The sequence below is a fragment of the Zosterops lateralis genome (genome assembly GCF_965231275.1).
Source record: "Zosterops lateralis genome assembly, chromosome: 2".
NCBI lineage: Eukaryota > Metazoa > Chordata > Aves > Passeriformes > Zosteropidae > Zosterops > Zosterops lateralis.
The window spans coordinates 30432888-30439493 of NC_139763.1; positions in this window are offsets into that span (position 1 = coordinate 30432888).

Consider the following 6606-nt stretch of genomic DNA (forward strand, 5'->3'; position numbering starts at 1 on the left):
TGGTACTAGTTTATGCACTCAGTGAAATGATACACAGCCACGGGTGGCTTCTGGAGTTTGTGAGTGTCTCTCTGTGAAATAAAGGAAGGTGGTGTTACTTACCATCAATTTGCTGCACTACAGTGAATTCTGCCTTAGGCAACAGGGACTAACATGTCTAGAGCCACAGAGGACCTTTGAATATACTAATAACTGAATAGCCACATGCCAACAGAGAAAGAGCAAGGCAAATTCTCACCATGCAAGCCTTTCGAAACTTTCAACTCTCAAAATACTTAGCAGTTAATTAAAAAAGATTATCTAGCACCTCAAATTCCATGACAATTCCTTCTTGCTTTCCTTGATAGCCCAGCCTGCTTACTGCAAGTCAAGACACATGAACCTGACAGGGATGATCACTGCTGAGTTTTTGGTTTTCTTTCAGAAACTTACTGTACTCCAGCTTAAATTAGGTCAGAGTAGTTTCTCCTTTACTCTCACAGGAGACCTTACTCTTATAGTGGCTTTAATTCAAGGACACATCTTTGTATGCATATCCTTCCTTAGCTTGAACAGCTCTTCATTCATAGTGCTTTTCTTTTCCTGTATGCATTTGGTGACAATGCTCCTATTCCTTTCCCTGGTCATTTTACCAACCTAGAAATTAAATTCTTCTAGGATCTCTTTTCATGGTTCCCCTGTGGATCCTCATGCCTCTGCCTCACAGGAATCAAGGTCTTGTTTCATTGGAAGCAATTCATTGGTATTTGTCTTTCCATCATCATGCTGGAAACTGGGGACACTCATGAGAATGTCACAAGTTTTTATTTCCAGAGCATGAGTTCCTTTCTCGTAGATGAATTTTTGTTGCTAGTCCATAAAGGCAGTGTTTTCCTTGTGTATTACATAAATAAATATGCTTAAGGTACTGCCTTATCAAGCCAATATGAACAAATAGAGACATTGCTGTCACAGCTGAGAGCTAAATATTTATTTTTAAGTCTCAGGAAAAGCCTGAATCCATAAATGAGGTCTCACAATGAAGTCCTCAAGAGATCTTTTGCTAGTGATATTCAGATAACTCCTAGTAACTGCTGCCAGCTCTTCAAGACTGACACAGTCACTTCAGAATTTGCCCAGTTGTTTCTAGCAAGATGGATTTATATAGCATTGCAAGTAGTTTTGGAATCTCTTATGGAACAGCATTCCTTCCTTATAGACAAAACCCTTAAAATAGCTACAATTTTACTGCAATTAATAGAAAACAGTTTTGTAGCCATATAGTAGAATGAGGTCTCCAGCGGTTCTCCACACCACTGAAATTGGCTTAGCCCTGGTAATGGTCGAAAGCAACAGAGCAATAACCCATAAATATATTTGATTATCTTTTAGAAGTACCTTAAGGTATCAATGTACTGAACTCTATTATTTTTGTATTTGATAGGTTACAAACAACAAATATATTACAGTGGACTGTCTTGCTGATGTACACACTATTTCTCACCCACAGAGGCCAGATGGAAGATCAAACAATAAGAGACAAAACCCTGTGATGACTTTTTTATATATTTGGCTGACAAAACAAACAAAAAAATTACTATTGTGGCCTATTTGCAGCTGCTTTCACTGAAATTCATAAAATTTGGATTGCTGAACTACAGGAAGCTGTAAGTTGTGAATATTGCAGAAAGCTGGGTAACTGCTGCTTCACCCAGACACTCCATCTAATTTTTGTTCAGAAAATTATTTCCCAAAAGTGCAATCAGATTTTCTTTTTCAAAGTACTGAATGCTGTTTGAGTACATCACAAATATCTCATTAGGAAAGGCAACGTTTCAAACATTTTTAAAGTTTGCAAGCCAGACCACAGTTGTCTCTAAAAGAAGAGCAACTTTTGTTTTACTTTCTCTGAGAAATCAAGATAAAGAAGGACAACTTCAATATATAACCACAGTTCTAGAGTAACCTTCCAGGCCAGACACACACATCTATCTTCATAACTGTTAATGTCTATTTTCTAACCATTTTAAATTCTCTGAGGAATCAATCTACCAAATTCTGGATGTGACACATAAAATTCTGGAGCATTTTGCATAAATCAGCTAGGTACTCCCCTAAGGTCTGAGATGTCCAGTGAAAGCTAACCTTGCCCTGCACACACAGGAGTTGTGTTACCAGAATCTGTTGGAGCATCCTAATTGGTGCTTTCTTTTTTTGTGACTGCTGACTGCAACTGCTACGTTTAACTTCCAGTTAAGTAAACACACTGGTAACAACTTGCTTCTGCTGGCATCATCAGTTGCTCTGCAATAGAACCAGGAAATCTTAAGGTTCCCTCTGTCCAGCCCTTCTGCAAATCTGCTGCTTTCCTTACAATCTGGAGAGTGATGGAATTGATAGGATTTGTCCTTATGCTTAGATCTGGAGTGACACTGTTGCTTAGGAGGGGGAATTTACTACCTTTTCAATGTCTCTCAGGAATGCAGATGGTCATGAAGGAACAGAAGTACTTATAGGAGGAAAAAACACACTAATTGACAAGCCTTATGCAGCTATCAGCCCCTATACAGTACACTACCCTACAGCAATGATAGTATATGCAATAGTCCTAATACTTCCTACTTCATTTTACAGTTATCAATAGACAAAAAGAGTTATTTGATACTGTTTTGCTTCAGCTTATATTGTGTCTGGTAGAAAGAGTCAACCAGCAACACTAAAAACATGCAGACAAAGACCATGTTCTCACAGCCAGTCACTATGTTATAGTACTCCACAAGAGAGACAAGACAATTCAAGAGCGGTGGCTTGCAACAGCTGCCTCCTTCCTGATCCCGTCTGTGTCCCCCCCAGGGAAACTACATCTTTCAATAGCTTTTTTGGATTTGGCTTTGTTTTAATCTTCCTAAATTACAAATGAGACATTCACTGCTTTGCTCTAACCACACTTTTCTTGCATTTTTTCTTCATACCCTAGGCTTGATTTTTGGCACCTACTTGTGGTGGTGCCTCTCTCCCCCCAGTCCCTCAGGTCACACGATGAGCTGAGAAATGTTCAATAGGCTCGGCCTTGAGGAGTACCTGGATGGAGCTCTCTTGATAAAGTTTCCAACCCAAACTGTGGCTAGGATGGAAAATTACTATCACTAAAGTCCTCTCTTTTGTAACCCAATAAACAGCAGTCCTAAGTAGGGCCCTTTGAGGTGTCCAGGACCACAGTGGCCTGCAAGCAGCATCCTCCCTCTCAGCGCCTCAGTGAACTCTCAACTTTTCCATACTTGGAGGATCACCAGAAAGTAACAGATCCTGGGCTGCCACCCACACTGCTCAAGGCTCAACCCTTTGTCCATTGAGAAGATGCAAAATCATCTGTTGGGAGCACTTCTCTGAATTCAAGGGACATTTTTCACAGTTATACCTGATATATACTTCTCTAGATCTGCATGTATGCAAGTGTGAATATGCTATACCAAATGTACTATGAATGTTGCTCCTCTAGAAGACCTAAATTTGCAAACTAGGCTTGGAAATCAGTTGCTGTTGTGCTGTAGTAAATTTTATATTAATCCTTTGTTAAACTGTTTAACTTAAACTATCGATTAATGCTGTTAAACCTTTACACCTGAAGTGTTGGTCAAGACTGCCTCAATTTAGCTGTGGCTCCGAACCTTGTGCCTAAATGGGAGGGTCTTCTTTTTTCCTTTTTATCCTTACCTTTTCCTAACCTAACTCTTTTCTTCCCCCAACTCCTCCTCCAGCCTCTTCATCAATAATTTTTGCGTTGACTTTGGGATTAGATTGATTGATTTTAGGTTTTAGACAGATTTTTGTCTGTGTGTTTTAGCCATCTAGTAGGTAGTAGAGTGAACCTTACCAATGAATTTTTTCCTCTTTTCACTTTTGTATTAAATCTGCTTTTGCCAATACATACATCAGTGATTCTATAAGCAACCTTAAAACACTCATTCATGATATTACTTCTGTCTAGCTGCAGCAAAAATGGAAGCCACAGATGTGGAGAAGGAGAAATATAGTTTTATTAAGTACAAAATTGAACAAACCCCACAGTATAAATCACTGAAATGACCCATTACCTCAAACCAACTATCATGTAAATTCACTTATACATCATCCGGCAAATCATCACAACTACAGCCTATAAAAGTAATATTAGCAGTTCCTTTTCTCTATTGACTGGCTAACAAAAAAGCAGGCATTTCCAAAGTCTGGTAAATGTCAATAATTTAAGACATAAGAGCAACAAGAACAACATCTGGCATGAATATGCATATCCTTAATTTTCCTTGTCCCCCCCTTTAGCACTGCATCATGGGCAGTGAGGATCATCTATAAAGTGACTGTCTCCTGATACCTTTCTGTGCAAAAATACTTCCCCTTTTACAGTTGTTGAGTCATTCAACGCGCATCTGTTTTGCTAGCAAACAACTTGGGAGTTAATGCCATTTACCTTTTAACCTTCCTTATGTATAATCCTCTGTTATTCTGTAAAATCTCAGGGCAGTCAAATTCTGTATGGTGTCACACAGGGTGTGACAGGCTTTAGGGTACATCTTTGTGAGGTGTAGCAAGTATATGCAGTCATATTTTCTCTCCAAGCTGAGGTGAGAGGGCATCCATGGCAAATTCAATTTCAATTTATAGTACATGATTCTCATAGAGCATTGGCTTGGTCCAGGACTATTGTTGCCCTGATCTTCAGCCTTCTGACTGTTTTTCATTCTACTGGAGCATTCTCACAATTTAAACATAAATAAGGATTGATGTTTTTGTAAACAACATTCTTTCCAGGGGGAAGGACAAAGTGATGGACTTCTGGACTTCTGAGTTGACCACTGGGGTCAGAGAGGTGGTCCTTTCATCCCTCAATCCTTGATAAAATTCCAAATCCTATTTAAACTCCAAATCATAATAAACTTCCTCTTTCTCTGCTCACCTCTCAACCTGATGTGTCGTTCTTTCATGTCATGAGCAGTGACAGACTATTAACAAACCATGTGCACTATCCATAGTCACATGTGTAGTAAAATACATTTGACCTTTTATTTGTTAGGCTTTACATTGATGACAGTATACGAAAAACTATGTGGCTAATAAGAAACTTTAATGCTTCAGTTAAATATTAGGAAAGTTACCAACATTTCTGTAAGATGTTTGGCCAGGAAATGGATGTGCCTAGTATGTCAGATGGCATTTCTGTGCTAACAGAGAACATTAAAAATTATCTGTGACTTGGATACATGTGAAACACTGGTAGAGAAGAACTGAACATTGTGAAAGATTTGAGATTTGGAAATGTAAAGGCACACATCTGCAGAGGTGAAATTCTCTTCAGCAAATGGCTTTTGCCTATGAACCACATTTACATAGCTATTTAGTTGTCTGAAAGAAAGGAGACCTAGAGCTGATCTGAAGGTCACTACAGATATTTGCCTTATTCCTGTGCTCCTTTCCATCTACCTGTTAACCTGTCAACAGTGTTGTCTCCATTTTGGAATCAATACTTAGCCTTTTCTTTTACCTAAAAATCCTCCAGAAACTATGCATGATTAAAGGATATTTGACAAACAATGTTTCATTCCCATGAATCTTGAGACACTGTCATGACACCCAACACTCCAACTGTGTTTTCAAGTGCACTGAGAAGGTAATGGAGCTCCTCCACCTATGTGAATTGTCAGTGTAAAAGAGATGCCTCCTCAAAACCAGCATTAATGGCATGCAAGACAACGACAAGAGTGGGCAGAGCCTTGATGATCTCCTAGAAACCTGACAAAAGATTATTCTCCCTTGGCTTCTCTCCACTGATGCTAAGAGGAAAGATGGTTCCATTTTATCAGGGAACTTATGTCCGATTGGTATCTTCTATCAGGCAGCTAATAATAAGACAGGACTAGCATAGTTTGTTTTAAAAAGCAATATCAAGACAAGAGTTCCAAAGGATTAGGAGTGTATATGCACACCAAAGATCTCATTTTCGCCTAAATCCCCTACATGCAACAGCTGAAGGCTGCTCAGGGTATAACAGAATGGGTCAGGTTGGAAAGGACCACAGTGGGACATCTTGTCTGACCTCCTGCTCAAGCAGGGTCATCCCAGAGCATATAGCACAGGATTCTGTCCAGCCAGTTCCTGGATATCTCCAGCGAGAGAGACTCCACAGCTTCTCTGGGCAATTGGTTCCAGTGTGGTATCAGCAACCATGAACAAAATATCATTATTTCTATCCCAGCCCCCTCTTCCCCCCATCAAAATGAGCATTTACAATCTTCTCAATGAAATAAGATGTAAACAGTCTTTACCATTCCTTCAAATGATTTCCAGTTGTAGATCATGTACAGCTCAGTTGTAAATACTGTTAAACCATCCAAAACTACCTTACTCTTTCTAACCTCCCTTTTCTCTGTTGGTTTGAGTTTTTTTGTACTTGATGCTGCCCAAAGCCTGCATGCCAAACTCTTTAAGGCAGGAGCTGTTTGGGTCTACTTACAAGCAGAATCCTTAGAGAACAGCCAAACACAAAACAAAGAGCATCTAAATAATAATAAGAGATTGCAAGTACTAATTTATTTATTGAAGAGCTTAAAAAGTATATGCAAGTAAAACTAG